The sequence below is a fragment of the Andrena cerasifolii genome, chromosome 1 (genome assembly GCF_050908995.1).
Source record: "Andrena cerasifolii isolate SP2316 chromosome 1, iyAndCera1_principal, whole genome shotgun sequence".
Taxonomy (NCBI): Eukaryota; Metazoa; Arthropoda; class Insecta; order Hymenoptera; family Andrenidae; genus Andrena; species Andrena cerasifolii.
In genome coordinates this window covers 29220328-29242811 of record NC_135118.1, presented here as the reverse complement: position 1 = coordinate 29242811, position 22484 = coordinate 29220328, and the positions used below count along the sequence as shown (strand labels likewise).

At 41.2% G+C, this 22484-nt stretch overlaps 1 protein-coding gene across 3 annotated transcripts in view; it reads left to right on the top strand.

Annotated features, from left to right (window-relative positions):
• The window catches only part of LOC143374237 (puratrophin-1), a 464976-nt gene that overhangs the window by 33507 nt on the left and 408985 nt on the right, over positions 1-22484 (top strand). The window lies entirely within an intron of this gene.

Below are 22484 nucleotides of genomic sequence, written 5' to 3'. Positions count from 1 at the left end.
CCTTTTTATGGGGAGATTCTTGGAGGGTGGAGTGCTTCTGTTTAGTTGTTTAGGGTTGCGAGCGGAGTGGGGTGGGTAGTGGTGCTTGGAAATTCCTGGGGAATTGAGTTGTTTTTTTAATATTCTTGTGTTTACTTTGATATGAAGATGAGGTGGGTGGAAGTGTTAAGTGGATAACTCTTTGAGAAAGTTTTAATCATTAAGAATTCAATTAAGTCAGTTAAGAATTATGGTTCTTCGAGAGGAGTACATGTAGCGCCATATCGTGCTGTTATTATTCATGCATTTACTGTGGAAGATCATGCACTGTAATATGTACAAGGATAATGAGATGTAAGATTGAAGTCCACATTATATCTTTGCTGGGCGGGCAAACGAGTATAGGTAAAATATTGTCTGTAGTTTACACAGTTTCCTTTTTGCTCTTTTTTCTGAAGCGAAGTTAAAAATAAAAGTCTCTTTTAACATATATGTAACCATCTTTCACGTCGAAAATTTAATATCTGATCTTACATGGCATTTTAAATATTCTAAGTATCTTCCTGCAAAACTAATAACTCTACAAGATAGCACTACAGTTATCCAAATTATATGGACTTATAAAAGAATCCAATTTTCATATCTCGAAGTATATAGTAATAATTTAGATAAAGAGAATTTACGTGCTTCCTTCGAGAGGGGTTTCAGATACAATTGTACTGTTGGATTCAAGAACAGCCTCAGGACACTCAGGCCGTTTTTGTATAAAACGCATAATTAGATTCATCATTCCTTTCTACGTATCCAATTCAAATTTCATTGCTGTATCTTTAAAATTGAGAGAGCTATAGTAAATTCTGTGAATCGATTAACTCGTACCTAACCCAAGCATACATCAACCTGAACATGACACGATCTATGCCTAAGGTGAATGTCCGAATTTCTGCTCATTTCGTATTTTTCTTATTATAAGCGTCAAGTTTGTACTATAATTACAACAAAATAATTCTAAATTATTGGAACATTTACCCAAGTGTTGCACGAGCTTGGGGCTAATCAAAGTGCAGCATAAGCAACGAAAAACTTGTAAAATGAGAGACTCATGATTTTTCGACCGTGTTTTAGCTGATTGTGCTAAGGAACTCGAAGGTATTCGATAATTGGGCAGAAAATAGTTTTTGCAGTAAAAGTTCTTATTTAATAACAAAAACAGATACTTCTTCAATACTCTATATTTTTGCAAATATTATGCAAATATTAAATAAATAGTAAACAAATGTTAAAGAACAACAATTTTTCTATATTTCTCCATTTTATGTAAGAAGGGCCTGAGGGGCCAATAATTAAAATTAATTTCATCGATTAATCTCTTATATAATTCCGATTGTAATAATGCAGCTACAAAGGAGATACGTCAAATTTTTAAATATTTAAATTTTTAAATATTACACACAGTTTTATAAAAAAAGACCTAACTTCATAACTTTTACACATACTTTTCACGAAAAACACTTGTGGCGCTGTGGCCCTTTTCGCATCCAACCGTACAATTATCCTAGAGCAATAGCACAGTCCTGCTCACATTAAATCTCGCAGCTTTCAAGAGCCCATTACCGATTCACAGTCGCACATATCATAAGAAACATACAGCACCGCGAGCAAGACAAATGAATTCGCGTTTAATCGTGCTTAAATACCCGAGGAGGGCGTTTCTGGCGGAGAAACGACCCAGTTAGGAGGTTAATCGGTTTTCTAGAAAGTCCCCGCGCGATATAACCGCGAGACGAGCCGCCTGGTTCTTTCATGGGGTCACGGTATTCCATTGTCCCCCCTCGGTCGCTTTCGAATTTTGCCACATTGTTTATACATACCCGGGACGCGGCTCGCGTTACTTTCATCCAGATATTACAAGATGTAGGAACTGGCTGGGACAGGCAGAGCTAATGGGAATTTCGAGTTGCACCGGGGGAGCAGATCACGCCGCAAGAACGTAACGCCGTGGCGTGTGCGTCCTATCGTCGTGCTTTCTCCGTCGACGGCGCGACCGGTCGATACTCGACGTTAGAGCGGGACAGAAAAACCCACGGATCCCAGCCAGGCTTGGTTAATTAATAATCGAATTGCCACGACTAAGCTGAGAGACACGGTGACTCGTTGCGCTCAGCCGTTCGACATAAATCTAACGTATCTCGTCTATCGTCGTGTTCTATCCCCTCTTCCACCCCCTCGACTCTTTCGTAACGTTTGCCGCGGATATTCTACCGTGTAAAATGTGTAGCAGACTCATTTCCAATTAACGATCCTTTACGAGCTGGACAACAGCGTGCTCCGTGGTCATTGTGGCTCGAGAACTATGTAAATAATTGTGGCACGATGTGCGGGGTGATTTTAGAAATTGCCGCGCGTGTTTTCTGAGCAGGGGGAGGGGAATTGGTAGGGGGTTTGTGGAATGATATTTGGAGAACTATGCGGTGGATTGAGTTTCCTCTTTTTGTTTGGTTGTAGGTGTTCTTATTTCTTAGATTCATAATATGTGAATGGGGTGATTCAGATTGAAGGTGAAGGGTGGCAAAGTAAACTCTACGTAGTGAATACAGTATAGGGTACTGTAACTAACTGCAGTCGTATATCTTTCACTTTTATCAATGACTTGATAATACCTACTTTTCTGAAAGGTCGTTTTAACAAATTTCAGCGCCCTGGGGTAAACAAATTGAACGCCCTAACCCCTCACGTACCAACTCTATACAGCGTATAGACTGCAGTTTTTTCACAATCGATGCAAGGCGGTACATCGGATAGACTTAACGGTTGTCGTGTCTCTGCTCTCATAAAAAATGGAAAAGAAAAAAGCATTTCAACGTACTTGATTCTTAAGCGCCCTTGGATCACTGCCACCCTTGGGCCCACTGGATAAGGAGCCCCCGCTTTTCTGTCTTAGGTAATCATATGCAACAATCAGACTCGTAGGTTAAAGATAATTTTTTTTTTATTCGAATCAGCCCTTAGTAACTGAATTCTTCTTTTTGGTGAACAGAAGTTTCAACTTGAGTAATCATACTGCTAAGTATGAATGTAGCATATGTAGCCAATACATACTTTAACCTCATGACAGTTTAATAAAATTTTAACTTCTTTTTATGTTCTAAAGTATTTCCGTTTGTGATCAAAATTGTAAAAAAATCATTTTTTAAATTGGTTTTACCTTACTCTGCTCGTGCCTTGCACGTGATAAACTGTTAAAGGGTTAATACCATTTCCAAAAATGTCAGTCACAAAAATGATCGTTATCTTCTCGCACTGATCAATGCAGACAAATCGAAGTAGAAAATATCAAGGAATATTCTGAGTATTCATCCAGGTTCTAAAGTCACCCTGTACACATTATGTCGTCCTCCCCCAATTATTCCTTTGTACGCGTCGAACATCGTGGAACGTTGCAAGCATTGCGCTAACGATAGGAAGGCGTTGTGGCGGATATGAAATTTCGAGGCTCGCTGCTCCCGAGTTCAAGCAACTTCACCTGTGGTAGCTTCGTCGGCGTACGGCGTAATTGCCACTTCGTTACCTCGTGGACGGCGCTTTTCGGTAAAAGGGGCGAGTACCAGCGACGGCGGCCGCTTTTCAGCCGCGACCGTTCCGTGCTCGACTGCGTTGATGACGCTTTTTACCATGCCTCTCGTAACAGTGAACAATTCATTACTCTAGCACGATGGTAAATTGAAATACCGTTTTCCCAGGTCTCAATATTCTGCTGAAGAATTTCTGCTGTTACGTTCATTCCGCAATCTATTAAACACTATATTATAAACATACACTTTGTATGAAATATTATAAAAAATCTGTGCAAACAAATACAAATCATTAACCCCTTAACGACACACTAAATTTTAGAAGGTAGTTAAAAAATGACAACCTTCTTTTATGTTTCTATTTTACTGTATAAATGTTTATAAACTGGGATGAAACACTTTTTTTCGAAAAAAAGCGTGAGTGGTTACTATCCCATCGAAGGTAATATTACGGAGGTGGAATTTTGAGACTGTTCGCAAGAAACATAATATTACGGAGATGATTCCTTAAGGGGTTAAATAAAATAGATACATAATATATTTATTTTTATAACACAGTGACTTAAGGGGGAACACCACTGTGACGGCCGGAGAAGTAAGCCATTCTTAAGATTTTTTTTCAGGAATAATATACAGTTTTCATACAAAATTGTCATTACCTACCTTTAGTATGCTGTCTTAAGAGACTATAAAAAAAATAAATAGAAAAATATCCATAAATTTTTATATATTAATTAATCTTCTAGACCCCCACGCGAGCTGGTCGAAGGTGTAACTATGGAACAGCAGGTCCGAAATTAAATTTCATTTTTTTTTTATAAACTATATTAGTGTAGTTTCCGTTGTACGTATTCTGGTCATTCTGGTTAGCGCGTCAATAAATTCAGCGATTTTCAGGAATTTATTGCGAAGAAAGGAATTACAGTAATGGAATAAAACTTTTTTCTATTTATTAAACTACATTTCTACAGCAAGTAAAAAATATAAAAGTAATAAAATTATTGCTTTTAAAACGCTTTTGAAGGCGATTTTCATGACATAGTTAAAAATTCATGTCTCGCTCCTGCAGGCGATTTCAGCTGTTGGACTTATCTGAAACCAAAAATACAAATAGATTCTTAATCAGCATGACTGTCTCTATCGTTCGGACTATAATTAGTGATTTGTCTTCAAAATTAGCAAAAGTGGCGGGCAAAATGCAAGAATCAATGCATTTCGCCTTTTTTCTGTGCTATTTTCGATTTTAAAAGTAGGCTAGACTCAATAAAAATACTTGGTTGTAGTCCCTGCCCGAATTCTAGGTGTGCAGAATAAGCAGTGCAATTTATAAAGCAATCGGTTCGATAGATTTTCAGATTTTACCTGCACTGTGTGAAAAAATGACTATTCAAAAAAAAACGCGTTTAAAGACGCGGAGCTTCTGCGCTCCTTACAAAATGCCTATATAGAAGCTAAAATAATTAGAATTTTTCCACGAAAATTTAACAGTATATTCTTAAGGATATATCCTTCGAAAAATGTTAAATGGAAAAATCGATTTTTTCAAACCGTCTAACCAGAATGACCCACTGATAACCACAATCGCCAAGTAAACAGAGAGATTACACGTCCGTGGTAGCGACTTGCAAACATGCCCGTAGTCAGGGGTTAAATGCCCACAGCAACTCTTCTCCCCGAAAGAACGATCCCAGTAGAAATTGCCTAATAAAGATGTCTCTATCCAATACCCTCGGCTACTCTACATCTTGCAGAGCACGTATGCACTCTCGTTGAGAATTCGAGCCCATTACGGTAGCACATTGAAGCCGGGGAACACAATAGGCCAGCGTACCTCGGCTAGCACAGGCCTTCATCCATTCCGCGGGCTGAAAAGGGGGCAGCAGCGAAGTTACGACTCCGCTGGGCGTAATTATACCAATCATTCCGCTTTCTCAAATTTGCCTGGGCCGTGGCGGCCGCGGACCGCTCGCGATTCGTCTCGATGAGGCACGATTATTGCTCGCCGGCGTTTGTGCGCGGGGCCCGCTCGCACGTGCACCATCGGCGTCTCTCAAAGACACCTCGATCCGGCCGCGAGCAAACAGTCGTCCGTAACTCGCGGCCCGCGGCCTGGGCACGGCTCGGCAAGATTCAGGGGGCCTTTGTCGCGGCGAAAAACCGATGGGAATAGTTACGGGCGGGACGGGCAGCCTCTTGCCACCGCCTTGCCTCTAATTATCGCCGCTCCGTAACGTACAGCGTATTATGAAACGTGCTCTATAAATATCATCGGAAGCAGCCCTATTAGCGGCATAATGCCAACTTTCCTGCATAAATTATCGCCGTACGCGCACGGAGAAAGCCACTTACAGCTTAATTCGTTTACCGTTTCTAATTATCGCGGTTGGATCGCGTCGATACGTGCGAAAGCCGCCGAACGCGCTCCAACCTTGTCCGCAACGCGCGACGCGAATGCCCGGCGACTCCGCTTGCCGCTTCGCGTAATTAGCGGCGACCATCGATATTGAGCTGCGCGTGAAGCGGATGGGATGTCTGTCTTTGCGTGTCTTCGTTTGGAGGAAGAAGGGTGGCTTTGTAATTTCTTTCTTTATTTTTTTTTTTTTTGATAGGGAATCTTTTCCTTACGTTTACCAAGGTTGAATTGTTAAAAAATTCGAGTTATTAAAGAATTCTGCTTTCTTCCATGGAGGTACATATTTTTTAAATTTTTCCCTGATAGTTCAAAACGCCATTTGGGTTTCTGCTTCCTTTATGGATAAAGGTACCTACTTGTATCTTTTGAATTGCTTCCAGCTTTTTATTTTAAGGAAATTTTGAATTTCTTTCATTTTTATGTTTTCCAACTTAATTAGTGTCGTAATTGGAAACTGATGTAATCAAAGTTGTGCTATCTTTTTTTGTTTTTCTTTGACCAACTAACTATTATTATTATTATTATTATTATTATTATTATTATTATTATTATTATTATTATTATTATTTATTAACGGTGCAGAGCCTAATATATACAATAGTAGAGATTCATCACCCGAATAATAATTAAGAAAGACAAATGAAGAAAAGAAAGTACAAATATACGGGAGCAGTTCCATTCACAAAAAATGAATGTGAATTAATTTTGATCATATTTCTTTTATCTGTAGCACACCTATCTACCGTGATAAACGTCCAATTCTTCGTAAAACCGTTTTATTGTCGCAGCGACAGGCACGTAGAATCGTGCTCGTTTTTTCCCTCAAGCATCGGAATTACGCTTCGCCCTATTGTTGCCTCGGATCAGCGTGTTTCCGATGAAATAGTTGCGCAGACACCGGGCAGCTGTTGTTACATAAGCCGTTGTTCTGTGGTGTACGTTCGATGGTATCGACACGCGGTTTCTCGTAATGGAAAGAGTTTTAAAACGTTTCGGTATTCAAACCGCGGTGAGCACGGTTCGTGCTGGGAAACTTGAGCAGCGGTCAAATGGAACTGTAAAGACAGCCTTTACGTGGATATTGAGAAATCTGTTACCGTTGACGAGTGAACGCGTTCTTTCAACTGTAGCAGATAATGTGCAGCTTTGCTTACTTGAAATTTTCTATAACATCGAATTTCAATGTGCTCGATGGTTCACGAATTCTAGATTGAAAGGCAAGGAACGCGAAAGGTAACAGATTTTTTCTACTACCTTAAGGGGAAAAATCGATTTTTATTGCATTTTCCGAAAGTACTATCTTTTCTGAATAAAATGCCGCTTGGTTTACAGTAAAATTCGCTAAATTGTAGATTCGACAGCTAAAAACGTCAAGCGGCAACTTATATCGTCGCTTTTGTCCAGAAACTTTAAACGCATTTTTCTAAAATATTTTTTTCTCTTTATTTTTTCAGATCGACTTGGAAAAAATTACAGGATGTGTAAAACGTGTGCCATTTCGGGGGAAACCTCTTATAGGATCCGTAAAAATTCGAGATTTTCATAAAAAATTAAGAAGTCACCGAATTTTTTTAATCAAGACCATCATTGTTTCTGCGCTAGAAAAATCCGGTGACTTCTTAATTTTTTTATGAAAATCTCGTATTTTTACAGGCACTATAAGAGGTTTGCCCCGAAATGGCACATGGTTTACACATCCCGTAATTTTTTCCAAGTCGATCTGAACCTCAATTCGTTCGCCATCAGGAAAAAAATGAAGAGTAACAAATATTCGAGGAAAACGCGTTTAAAGTTTCTGGGTAAAGGCGACGCTATAGGTTGCCGCTTGACGTTTTTAGCTGTCAAATCTACAATTTTGCGAATTTTACTATAAACCAAGCGACAATTTATTCAGAAAGGATAGTACTTCCGGAAAATGCAATAAAAAATCAATTTTTCTACTGCATAGACCCCTTAAGGGGTCTTTCCACTATAACGCCCTAGGGAATTGCCGTTTTTTGGAACTGTTTTTTGTCACAAAAAGAATGGTGTTGCTGGGTTGAGGTTTTTTCTATTTGTTAATGCGTGTTTGGGGAATGCAAAGGGGTTTATGTCATATTTTTTTTACCGCTTGCTTTCGCCAAAATAGGAAGGATTGCAATCGGTATCACTGTCGCTATGGCCTGAACTGGAATCACAAATTTTCATTGTATTTCTCTCATCTTTTGCGTTGCAAAATGATTAAAAAATCTAGCCAATTTCGATATTTCAACTTTGGACGTCCGCCATTTTGTTAATCCTTCATCAATCCGATTCAATCTAAATAATTCGGAATATAGCGACAGTCATACTGATCACAAATCTATTTGTTTTTTTTTTATGTCAGATGAATGGTTCCTCAAAATTTTTTTTTGCGCTTTTTACAGCACATATTATACCCACCTATTTTGACGAAAGCCAGCATTAAACAAATATGAAAAAAAATTATGTTCCGAATAATTGGTATTCTTAGTAAATAGAAACAAATTCAATTTAGTAAACACATTTTCATCGTGGCAAAAGAAAGTTTCAAACAACGGTATTTTTTAAGGGCGTTGCAGTGAAAAGACTGCTTAAATTCAACAGGGGTGTTTCAGTATTGCATCATCTATGGTCATTTAAAATTCTTTGGCCACAGAATTCCACCCTTCAATATCCAATCCTTTTATCAAGAATCCCAGCTTTAACCTTCCAACATCTTTCCAGTGGCCAACAGTTTATGAATTCACTGATAGAAAGGCAGAAGCAAGAAAATCCAAGCCATATCTTTCTTCCGTGAACCCAGCTTGAGCCCTTCGAAATCCTTCCTTCAGAAAACTCCATCCTTCACAGTCGAGCAGCTCGCGAGCTGAGGTGCAGAACGAAGAATCGGCGCGCGTGGAAAAGTAAGATTTTCCGCTGGTTACTTCCATCAGTTCGCAGCGTTCTCGACTGGATTGCTGGGCAGCGAAGCGCGAAACGTCACGTATTGCTCTGTAAACGGGGGAACCGATCGCGATTCCGTGTATGCCATGCGTCAGCCGCAATCGAGAATCGTCGTTCCGTCGCGTGCGAAACGGCGAGCAGAATTTCCACTCGCCTGGCAGGGTATGGCGTTGGTCGGGCTCGCAGGGTGCGGGGTTAAAGTAGGCCAACAGAACCGTGCATTGCCCAGCACCGCTGAGGGTAGACGAGAGAGGAGGGTCGATGCAGTTTCGAATCAATAATCGTGTCTGCAGTTGGCTATTTAAGTTTCGTCGGGAATGCCTGCCCCAGGAATAGCCGCGCAAACGCCCCACGCTGGCTTTTTTCAGTAAAAATTCGCTGTACACTTTGCCATTATATGTGATAGCAGTATTTTATTGGCTCTCTCGCTTCGCAACACGCTTTTCGCGTTTGTAATAGTTATTTATGTTGTTTATGCCTGTTTCTTTATTTCCTAGTTGTAGGCCTACCTACCTGTTACTCATAGTTTATTTGAATTTTTATTTAGATTCTTGGTTTATAACTTACTCGTAGTAATACCAGGTAGGATTGAAATAAACGCTACAATTAGTGTTCTCTAATATCACTAGGCGGAACTGCTGCGATTGGCGTGTTTACTTTAAGTAAATAGGGACAGTGTCCGTTTTTGTTCGTGCAAAAGTAACTTGTAATTAATTAATTATTTTTCTTATATTTATTGCCAAATGGGTATGTTAGTTATACAGGCATAATTAGTCATAAGGTTGAACTTCGAAATGCTATGTTTAGTTATTTGGAAATAACTTTCCCAAACTGAGACTTTTACATTATTCTGAAAAAATGCGGGAAGTGGCAATGTGGACCGCGGTGGTTCATATTACAACTTTTGTTAGTTCGCCAAGTAATTCTTTCCTTCTTCTTTCTAACTTTTCCACTGAATGTGATAGAGATGTTTAATATGTAATTTTTGTTAAAATTTGTAAGAAACTTTCATGAAACATCAAATGCACATTTCATTTCATTGATAAACCATAATTTTTTTTTAAAAGTCCATTCAATTATTTATTTTTTATTGTTCCATTTTCTCTTCTCATTTTCAAACTTTTTTAATTTTTTTCGATTTTGTTATAATTTCTTTGGGCCTAAATAATTTTGAAATTTTACATGTAATTACTACAAACAGGAAAAAGAAACTTGTTTTAATGTTAAAATACAAAATCTGTAAATAATCAACTCTTTCTTACGTAATTTTTACCTTTTCTGCTCTGCTGCATATTAACACTCCAATTCTTGAAGACATGTTTCTACAAAATTTTGTAGAAATAGCGTACCTTCAAAATAGTTAAATTTTCGCGCTAAAGTTCTACCGATACATTATCTCAGATCTATGAGCTACCATTTCCACCTTTTGTTTGTTCCACCGTCCGCAATTTGTACATATTTAATGTGTTTCCCTCGATTTAAAAAGACTCGTCCATTTTAACACCTTCTCCCCTAGTATATTCTTTTCAATATCTATTTGACGATCTTGATTCATGTTCCCCTGTGTTTCGTACCTTCTATCGTTACTTCTTGTCCTCCTGTATAATATTTCACGGGGTTCGCACACTAGAAACCAAGGAAATCTTAGAGTAAAGCTATCTCAAGGTCCGAAGAGACCATCAGCTAAACAAATTCACGATGCCGCGATCGTGCTTGATGCAGTTACTTAAAACAAGCAGGCTTCCGCGTGGGCGAAAGTTTTCTAATTTTTAGGGAAAACGGTACCCGCGGGACTGGTCTTCGCGCGCTGCCAGTGTAAACCCTCTCGACAAATTCAGTAGTTTTACGAGCCTGGGCAAACACGCCGCGAGAAAGGGGCAATCCGATCTAATGGCACTGTCAATACATTTTTTACGAGTTACGCCCACTTTTATGAAAACAAATAGCACCGGGTTACGAGGCGCGTTCCTCCTCGCTGTCGCTCCCGTATTTGGTTCCCCTAGTCACGCACCCATAATCGTCCACGCATCAACTGTGTACTTGTCTATTCCGAAAACCAGTGGAGAAATCTTTCTTGAGCCTTTACTTGGTGTAGGTGTATTAGGTCGGTGCAGAAATTCGTTTGCTTTATTTAACTAAAGTCCTTATTAAAAATAAAAATACATTACCTACGTGTTGTTTTAATCAAAGGATTTTCCTGGTCGGTCTATGGCCTTCTGTCACTTTTCTGGTGCAAGTACAAGTTGGTGTAATACAGAAGACATTTTCGTAACTTTTGCGTCGACCTAATACTTATTGTTGGTAGTATAGATATAGTCAGTTTGTAAATTTCTTATTTAACCCTTGGACTGCAAATGACATGCCTATCATCTTCATAGCGATAAGTGACGTTTTCCTTAGATCACTTACGTAACGAAGACAAAATTCTGTCGAACAGGTCTTCCACTTTTTCAGGTCCAGTTTTGTTATCTCGTAATTGGAGTAAGTTATAGAAGTACACAAGTAGTTTGATATGTAGGTTGGGTCCCAAAAGACCCCGTATCCGCCAGGGCAGATTAAGTGAGGCACCGATCGAGGCAGGAAGACTGAGGCCGTCTACGGTGTCCTATTTCAGTGTTTTATAGAGTGTGTAATAGAAACCGAATGGGAAGTGACCTACGTAGTAAATGCGACCCTAAGCGAGTCTCGTCTCCATGTGTTCCCACGTTTTTTGAACGTCCTTGCCCCAACGTTCGAAAGCTGTTGATTCTAGCGGCTAGATGATTTGAACCACACGACTATTGCTCTTCCACTGGGCCTACATGCAAGACCAGCGAAATGGAGAAATCGGTCAGGTCAGCCATTGCTAATGCAAACAGATTTTAAGTGTCGAGACAATAGATTTGTAAAACGTGGGAAAATAAACAGAGCCTCGCTTTTGATTGTATGGACCTTTCATTTAGATTCCAGTGACTCATTGATGAATGCTTGGAAGCCTAAAATGAGGACGTCTATGGGTGGGTTCTGTTGATGAGTGTTATTGCTCTGAACTAACTGCCAAAATGGACATTTTAAGTAGCTTACCCTGGTGATTGGAATGTGGTTATTTTAATATTTGTCAGATTGTATGATTTCACTGTATTACTATTAGAAAATTTATTTTACTCTGCAGAGATATAGTGACTAATTGGGGACTAACTTAAATATAGGGTACATTTATATTTCTGAGGGTCCAAGGCACTAAATTTGTTCTTGAGCGATTATTCTACAGTTGTATCTACTCATTTGGTCAGCTTTCTACGTCTTATGGGACTGTAAAGAATTAATGTTCCAAAAGTGTGTCGAATATCTCACGGGGGTCTTGATTTGAGAGACGACTCTCAAGTAAGCTACCAACATTGCCCCCTGGTACGTTTACGACGTCACTATATATCTGCAGGGCACTGTACACGCGTGTTGAAGTTAATCTAGATGGCAACAAGTTTATTTAAATCCCGAGTTACGGGACAAATAGGGTGGGTCTTGTAGAATTACTGTCACGGAGGCAGTCAAATATTGCATCTCAATGGGGATAAAATGTTATGGTCGGAGAGATTTGTTGTAGAGCGTCCTTTTAATACAATCTGAGATTATACTTTAGTTTGACAATCGGAGAAATCAATGATACCAAAAAAAAAGAATTCATCAGCATTCGAACTGAGATAAATAAGGTTTTTACAAATTACTTACAAAAAAGGCAATGTTGGTAAAGATGCTAAAAACGATTTAATCTACGAATCCCCATTTTTGTATGTAGATTAAATAAGGAACAAAATGATTTTTTACTTTTTAGCGCATTTTTATTTTATTGAAGTCGGTTTTAATTTTCTTTAAATTGTCTTACTTTTTACCTTTTCAAGTTATATAACTACATTTATTTAAATAATGAAGTCGGTTAATGAAACAGATTTCTTATTTTTGGTGTAACTTCAAAACTACTGAACCGATTTTGATAATTCTTTCTCCGTGACCTAAGTTGATTAAGGCTAAACTAAACGCAACAAGTTTCACGAAAATCGGTCCAGTAGTTACGGAGAAATTCGCCGACAAACATAATACATGCTGACATACATACATACATATAAATCGAACGTAGAATCTCTTTCTTTTTGAAGTCGGTTAAAAATCCATTTCACACCGAAAGGATTGATTTTAGGACCTATGTTTATTAATCATTTTTTAATTCTCTCAGTAAATACTTACTATAAGCCCCAACGAATTTAAATCCTTCTTTTCTAACTACCTGTATTTTCTAAAAAAAAAATATTTCACAATACAGTTCGCTATTAACAGAAAGCCCCGTCTTCTGGCCTATACCTAAGAAGTTCGCGTGGAACTTACGTACCTATATATGCTATACTCTCCGTCTTCCTCGCGAAAGATAGACCGTGTCGGTGGGTGCCCCCGACAAGTGATATATCTCGCGATTTTATACCTGCCGCGTCGTCGATAAAGTATCTTATTATAAAGCGTACGGTACAGCCGGTTGCCGACTCCGCCGTCCTCGTCGGCGATACGTCTACCGGCGCAGGAGGATCGGGGGCACTGCCTCCTCTCCCTGTCTATCGCATCCGGGTGGGGCTGAAATCGATTCTGCTCCCCCAGCCGCTCTCCGCCTGCTCGCTCTTACTCGGGCAAAGTCGTGGTTGCTTCGGGGACTCCAACCCCGCAGCAAAAAGCTTTTTCTCCCTTAAAGCACCGCTGCTTTGTGGACTTCGCCATTGCCCTCCTCCGCTATTTCTCTCCCCCTCCACCCTCCGCTCCACACATCTCTCATCCCCCTCGAGCCTGCCTCACCTTGCCCTTGGACCGAGCATTTCAGCAAAGGCTCGCCCCTCGATCTGCCTCTTTTTCATCGAACCAAAGCCTCACCCCTACTTCTGTCTCCGTTTTCATCGAACCACTGGCAGACACGACTTCCGCCCTCGTCAGATCCCTGCTCGGGGTCAGGGATATTTGGGAATGCCGGCTTGCTTGTGTTAATCGCGTGGGTAAGGGTGTTTTGTGTACTGAAGGGTTTGTTTTGTTTTTTTTCTGATTTTTTTTTATCACTGGATTTGAAGATTCATTTTTGCGAGTGGAGCAAGGTGGGAGGGTATTGGGGAGTTGTTTGAAGCTGCCTGTGCCTGCGGGCGTTGGTGACGAGCTTTGGATACAGGTTTGACGGTGCTTGTATGTTGCAGTGGGGTGGAAGATGTGTTAGTGTCATTTTATTCTGAGGGATAAGAGGTTTCTGTAATTGAAATGTAAGTCGAGTGTGTCACACCTGTGTGCATGGTGTGTGCTGTGGAGGTACTTTGTTTAAAGTTTGCTTTGAACTTAATGCTTTTGAAATTCCAGTTAGTTTTCAGAGAATCGAGTTTTTGAGGGATGATTAGACGACGCAATTCTCTCAAGGGAGGTTGAAAGTCAGATAGGTAGCTTACAGAGTTTTTCAGAATTTTAATCCCCAATATATGGCTTGCGAGGAACTTTAACCCTTCGTCGTCACACGGGGTGTATCGCACCCCAGGCAATTTTTTTTTTCTTTGTCAATATTCCTGTAAATTTTAGACCTTAATATCAAAGCTTCACAATTTGGCGAATTTTACAAAAAAAATCGATCCTTTCCACAACTATTTTTCATCTACAAATTTCATCTTATCAAAATTTACATTTCTAGAAAAAGACTATTACAGCATTACGAACGTACAATTATCACTGACTAGTTAAAGGATTAAAAAATACGAAAATGGTAACTCAAAAATGACGCTGGGGTGCAGTGAACCCCATGTGCCCAGTTTGTGATTATAAGAAGGTGTGACCACGAAGAGTTACGTCATATTTCCTATTTTCCTATTTTCTGTATCCCACATTTTTGGATTTAAAATGTCTACTTCAGAATCAAGTCAAACTCTATAACACCTTCCATCTCCACCCTTGCATTTCAAAATTCCAACCCTCTCAACATTATTTCACCCCCAACTTCAGTTCCACCTATCTCAGAAAAGTCGAATAGGAATCCGCACAATGCTATGACACTGAAAGCACTTGCCAAACAGTGGAAATTTTTCCACCGAGTCGAGCAACGCTTGGATTCACTATTTCACCGTCGGGGGTTCAGATACTTCGTACGTCTTCCATCGTGGCATTCCGCAGGCGAAATAAATCAGGCGTGTAGCCGCGATTTATCCAATCTCGTGTATTATGGTGATCACGTACACTCGTTACTACCGTAACGTGCACGACGACCTGTACGTGGTCCGTGAATGAAATTCCGCTTCATCCGCGGCAGGTTATAATGGAAACTTCATTGGACACTGGCTGGACGCGAGCCAGACCTTCTCTTCCCTACGTTCGCGAATGGTGCGAATCCACGAACACTGGCGTCGACCTCATCACACTTGGCAGATTCAATTTTCCCCACGCGGAGCCACAGTAACTCTAGCGTGATTTTTGGATAAACTGCGAATCTCGCGGTGCACCCGGCGAGCATCTCCTTGGTACAGTTCTATTTGAAGGGATATGGCGAGGTCGTAAAAAGCTGGGAGATTCCCAAAGATTCAGAATAAGAGATCTGGAAAGCTTACCTCCCCTAAGGAACGCCATACTTCTTATTCCGAAACATCGAAGCTGTAAACTTTGCGGTCCTCGCAGATTTTATGGGCTTGCTATATTCTTTCTGGGTACTGTACAGTTCCCTTTGAAGGTTTCAGAAATATGGAGTTGGTGATAATCTGTTTAGAGTCGATTTGAAAAGAAATGAATAGGAACGCTGCTATTCCACTGCTTTTATTCGTAAAATGATTCGAGGAGAAGTAGAATTGAATACGAATTGCTTAATGTTGCCAACGTTTTCTTGCTTTCCATATAAAAATAATAAGTATGCTTCTTATTCTCTACGCGTTGCTATTTAAACCAGTTCTGTCCGCGAAAGGAATCCCTTGTTTCTCTAAAAAATAAACTTCTACGAAGGACTATCGTAGGTAACAGTATTCATTACAGATCCACTGTCTCCATAAATTTACCATAAAAACAGAATATTTATTTTTTTTAATACCCTTATTTCCTTAGGATGTTAAGCACATAGTAACATTACATTTGTACGGCTCCTCATGAATTTTTCTACCACAGAAATGTGTGATAATGTGAAAAATAAAAATTGCAAATTTGTGCATCTAATTTACATTTAACAGATTTTGCTTTTAACTTGTAACCAATTTTGTGAAACAGCATAATATTATACAAATCTATTTCTCTCGCGTAGATAATCATGAACAAAACAAATAAAAATTCTGCTTCTAAAATCCATCTCTCCATCTAGCCTCGTAGAGTAAAACTTTCAACTAACCCAGACGATGCTCCCTGTTCCATTCTAACAAGTCCCAATTCGTTCTTACAAATTGAGATTCGAAGATCGGCTCGGGGGTCTGCAGTGCCGAAAAAGTTGGCCGATGACGAAGCGTTGTCGGGAGGGTTTGGAAACCGCGAGATCGGCGCAAGAACGCCGAACGAAAGTCTCGGGACTCGTGAACGCTTCGGTTGGCGGGCCACCCGCATGCGGCCCGTTCTTTTTTCAGGCAAATTTCTCTGCCGCAGCAACGTGGAACGTGTACAGGTCCTTCTCGGTGCATCCGTGTGCCTGTTACTCGCGGTCATCCGTGTCTACCAGCGATCCTCTATATTCGCTTTGCCTGGCCGCGATTACATCTCAATAGCCTTGTTTCATGACGATCGGCTGCGGAGACGTCAATGGGGTTCGGTGAAATTTAAGCTCGAATTTCACGAGGTTTCACGCTCGACTTACGCCGGACTCTCGACCGGCGGGCGTTGAAGTCGAGGCGGGCATAATCGCGGTAGAGAATGTTGCTCTTTGGTTGAGAGATCCTTCTTGAAGCGGCTGGGAATGAATAATAATTCTACTGTTTGCGTTCGTGTGCTCGTTTTGGTCAATATGATTTATCTCGGGTATGTTCATTTGGCGGAGGTGGAGGTGGATTAAAAAAGGGGATTCGCCATCTACTATGGACAGTGGATTCGCCGTTGTAATTTTCATTTTAATTTTAATTTTAATTGTAATGGTGCAATTAAGTCATTTAGTAATAATAATAATAATAGTGGTAGGGAATATGAATTTCTTTGACATATCAATCACAGAAATTGCTTGTTAGATTTGAGGAGCTAGATTTTCAGTTCGTTTCTGCGTTGAATGTGTAACAATTCTTAAGGGGTTATGCCTAGTCAGGCGGTCGAAAAGAGGCGAATATTTGTGAATTTTTTTTGAAGAAGCGGAAGCGTATATTTTTACAAAACTTTTTGCGTTTCAAAGAGCAACATTTATAGAACATTTGGTAATTTTTTCGTAGAAAAATATTTAAGTTTATTATAAAATAACGAGCGACATCCAAGAAGCATTTTTAAAAATTTGGTTTTGCGGTGAGCATTGCCATTCGGAACCAGATTGTCTAAAATCAAAAAACAAAAAAGATTTCGTTAGTATATTAATGTATCCTCAAGTTGACGGAGAGAATTTTCCGAAATATTAAGTTAAAACAACATGGCAGCTATTTAAAGTTGAAATCATGACTTTTTCCTGCAAAAATCACGCGAAATTTTTAAAAATGCTTCTTGGATGTCGCTTGTTATTTTATAATAAACTTAAATATTTTTCTACGAAAAAATTACCAAATGTTCTTTAAATGTTGCTCTTTAAAACGCAAAAAGTTTTGTAAAATTATAAGCTTCCGCTTCTTCAAAAAAAATTCACAAATATTCGCCTCTTTTCGACCGCCTGACTAGGCAACCCCTTAAGGTAAATAGAAATCAGAAAAGGTTTAAATAATTATTCAACTATCACTATACTTTATACAACTTAATAAAATATTCCATGTTCCACCGACTCTTATATCTCGATATTAAAATAGATGCAAGGTGGAGTATTGTGGCCTGGGCTCCGCGGGACGTGCCGTTATGTTCCCTCTGCATAGTCATGATTAAATTGACTAAAGGTGGAGTATTGCATTAAACATTAAACGACTACCGCAAGACGGTATCTATTCTCAATTGGAATAAACAATAATAAGCCGTCATAATGAATTATAGTACAATCACGGTATATTTACTGTAGGTATATGTTCAAATCCCTTTGACACTTAATTACATTCTTGGAGGTCCGTCAATTTATGAGAAGGATATTTTTCATCGGAGATGGTAACCACAAAATGCGTTGGCGGGGATATTTATTTCTCATTGCGAACCACGCTGTTCCAAAATCTCGCGAAACACGTTTCGTAAGGTGGCATGACGGTGTAAAAAATCGGTCTCTCGCCTCGAAGCTCCATTCTGATTAACGATCCCGCTTTCAGCAGCCGTTTTGACGCTACCGCGTATTTTCGTTCCATCGAGCGTGTCATTAAGCCGGAATCAAACAGGGGGCCAACTGACCTCTGCACGTAGAAAGTAGGGGACAAAGAGTGGAACGAGACCCGAAGCTGTTACCGCGAAATCATCGAATTTAATATTTTTCAATATTCGATCGGCCCGTGCTTATTAGCAGTTAGCTGGATGGAACAACTTTCTTACGTTTACGTTTTCTACTTCGCCGCAAAAAATTGTGTTCCCTTGGGTTTGCCTCCGCCATTAAGTGCTATGGACAGAGAAACCGTCGGTATTTTTTTAATCACAGCTCGGCGACTACTTTGTTTGTAGAGTTTTTTGGCTCACCTTCTTGCAATCTGTTCCTGAGGTTTCTCTCTGGAATTGAATTTCTCTTGAAATTGTTTGCTCTGTTATTGATTTGCAATACAACTAGCGGTGGAATTTTTAGTTCTATCGTTGACGCACATTATTACATAATTAAGTATATCTTTCTATGAACTGCTAGTAATAGATGGTTAAGGTGTAGTCCTTCTCACTAAACCTTCCTAAAATTCTGTGCGAATAAATTCAGTTGAAGTTCATGTCAAATGCAAATAATTGCAACGAATTCCTCACAATGAGAATCGACTGCATTCGAGTCGTCGTAACTCCAAAAGCACAACCCCTTAAAAATTCATAAGGTACACGAGAAAAATCCCTTTCAAGCTTCCCAAACTCCCTATCCACCACCTTACAAACGAAAAAAAAAAATCTCCACATCATCTCTCACAAACAACCTTCCAACCACCACCCTGAATCATTTTAGACCCCAGCCTAACCTTCCCGAGTGTAACAGTATCGAAGAAACCTTTCGACATCTAAAAGCTTACTCCCTTACTGCTCTAACAAAAAAAGAACACCGTTCAAAGCATCTACAGTAAGATACTCCCGGGTGCAAACTGACCCAGCCTCCGACTTCCGCGTGATCACTCAAACAGTCCACCACAGGCTGATTAAAAGATCCGACATGCTGCCGCGAAACCATAAAGTGCCACGTGGAAAATTGCAAAGCACGGAATAAATCGAGAAGCGAGTCCCTGGTGACTTTGCAAGCCCGCGCGACAAGGGAGCGCCTGCGCGCTGCTCATGCTTCGCCGGTGTACGCGAGGCAGTCAGAGGAGTTCGTTCATACGTCGCCCCTCGCGCGTGATTTACGGACAAGTCGTCCTCTCCTCTCTTCTCCGTTTCCTAATGCAATCCATTCCGCTTCGACAGCCTGCAGGCGACAGATACAGCACCGATGTATAAATTACACGCGGACCAATTAACATTGTCGCCAGACGATGGCTCCGCGGAGCCAGCCGGCCTTACCACCTAACCGCGGGGGTGGGCAGCAAGATTAATCGAGGCCTCTCCCCGCCCCTCCCTCTGTGCTATCTGAAAAGCGTACTCGCGGGAACCCGTTGGCTGCCACGAGGGAATTAATTCCGCGTGTAAATTGCGCGATCGTCGAGCCGGCTCGTATCCCGCTGACTTTTTGTTGCTCGCCGTTCGAAAGCGACCGCGTGGCGAGATCGGCTCTACGCGCGTCACCCCCTCCCCCCTCGGGACAGGAACGGCCGTGGGTATCGTTTCCCATAACGTCGTCCCTAACGACGCGACGAGCAAAAATAAATGTCGGGCAGATCGGGGCGAAAGGGGGGAGCGCCCGGCTTCCAACGCGCGCTAATCTGCGCCGGAGAAATTTCGCAGGGAGCGGGGCAGCGCGGGCCGCAACAGGCTTGGCTCGTTTCCCTCCGCTGTTTTACAGCGGCGATCGCGCGCCACGCCGCCTCGAGACTGTAACTCAAAGTGCGTTCAAGTTTGGAACCGTAATCGGGCTCGTTATCTGAATCCAATGGGCGATAAAGTTGGCCGTTATGGGCGGGGCGCGTTAACCCGTGAAAAGCTTCGCCGCGACTTGGCGGGCATCGTTAGGCGGACACGGCGCTCGGGTAATGGATTTCCAATTATTACGGCGGGAGTTGGACGGGGTTTCTTTTTGTCGCTTGCCAGCGACTGAGCGGGCGACGGTTGCGAACGTGACTCTGGGTATGGTGTCTTCTAGCATCTTTTGCATTCTTGGGAGGAAAGTGTTCTTGGGTGGGATGGCAGCGTGTGTGCTTTTTATCTTGAAGATGAGTGGAGTTTCATTACAAAGTTGCTCGACTGATTTCTAACCGCGAGACTTCTACGTGTCACTCGTAGATACTGAAATCAAAAGAATACCCATTTTCCCAAAAAAACTTCTCTTCCAGGTCGCAGTTCTTTCATTTTGTCACTCCAAACTTTCTTACGTCCCCAATTCACAATCAGGCTTGGAAAGCAAATAAACCCTTCCGCCGTTGGAATTATGTACCCCAACCAGGTACCTTGATTCATCACAGCAGTTTAAGGGGTTGTACCTATGTAGTCAGGCGGCCGCACAGAGGCGCATGTTTGTGAATTTTTTTTGAAAAAGCGGAAGCATATATTTTGACAGAACTTTTTGCACTTAAAAGAGCAACGTTCAAAGAACATTTTGTAATTTTTTTTTGAAGAAAAATACTTATGTTTATAATAAAAATACAACGACATCCAAGAAGCCTTTTTAAAAACTGTGAACAAGATATCTAAAAAGAACTACTGCACCAATCTTTCTGAATTTTTGTGGGCTTATTATTTATATAAAAATCTACTGAATGACGGAAGGATTTTTTTCAATGTATAGTTTCGATTATATCAACGAAAAATCTCTTCATGGTTATCACTAATGGCCGTTTTTGGTTGATAAAATCGAAACTATATAATGGAAAAAAATCTCTCCGTCATTCAGTAGATTTTTATATAAAAAATAAGCCCACAAAATTTCAGAAAGATTATTGCAGAAGTTTTTGAGATATCTTGGTCACCGTTTTTAAAAAGGCTTCTTGGATGTCGTTGTATTTTCATTATAAACGTAAATATTTTTCTACAAGAAATGTATCTTGGAAGTTCTTTAAATGTTGCTCTTTGAAGTGCAAAAAGTTCTGTAAAAATATATGCTTCCGCTTTTTCAAAAAAAGTTCGCATCTTTTCGGCCTCCTGTCTAGGTATAACCCCTAAAGACAGCCACGTCTTACATCTACTCCTTTCCATTTTTCTGCGTCATTCGTCGTCCCATACATCCTACGTACCTCTACTCTCCGTCTTACCCGTCGCGCACATCAACCTGTGAAAGGGTTACCCAGTCTCTTACGTGCCGAGAGTCCTCGAACCGTTTCTCTAGAACGTCCCCGGCCGGCCGCGAGACCCGCGTATTCCATGCGCCCGTAACTTCAGGAAATGCCCGCCGCAGAGACTGCCCCGGCGACACGTTGGAAAGATGATCCCTGTGTACGCGACACCGTCGGCAGCTCCTCTCGGCGGCTCGCGATTCTCGCGATATCTCATTGTCTAGCCGCGCATTGTTGCGCAATTATGCGCGGCCGTGCACCCTTTTAGCGAGAGTGGTTGCGTAATGCCGCGTGCAGAGCTTGTACCGGTGTATCCATTTATAAACCCCCGTTGCGGCCGCCATTGACGATCGGTAACTTCTCGTTACCGCCGACTACCGCTGTCCTACGAGGGGCCATTTCTTAACGGGTACTCCGCGCACGGAGCGCGCCGCGTCGTGTCGCGTACACACGCATCTCTCACCCACGGTTCCGGCTGTTCGGTGATTTAGCGGCGCGCAGACGGAATCGCGTAATGCATCGCTTGGAACGCGTCGATTCCACGTATTACGCATTAACTGCATTGCCGCTGCGAGGGAGATATAAAATCGTATCCGACGGGTAGCGGTCATTAGAAGCTGATCGTTGCTCAAAGATATCTCCGCGCAGTGACGTTTCAATCGGAGGTGTTAGGTTAGGCGGAGCGGTTTTGGGGGATTTGCTAGGGGAAAGCGATGCGAAACGAGGTTTCGGCTCCGACGCAGGGCGCACGCGCGAGCGTGCTGCGTACTGGCGCTGCGCGTGGACGCGTTTCTCGTCCACTGCAGTGATGGAGGGTTACAAAGGCGATGCTTAAGTTTCGGGGAGAGGAAAAGCGATTCTAATGGCATAGCGATTGTCAGTGTGCATGCGGTGTGCTGCTTATTAAGGTACATTAGTAGGTTAGAGAGACGGTTAGGAACGAAGTTGAGATTTCAGGAAAATGAGGCAAAGTGAGCTTAAACGTACGGT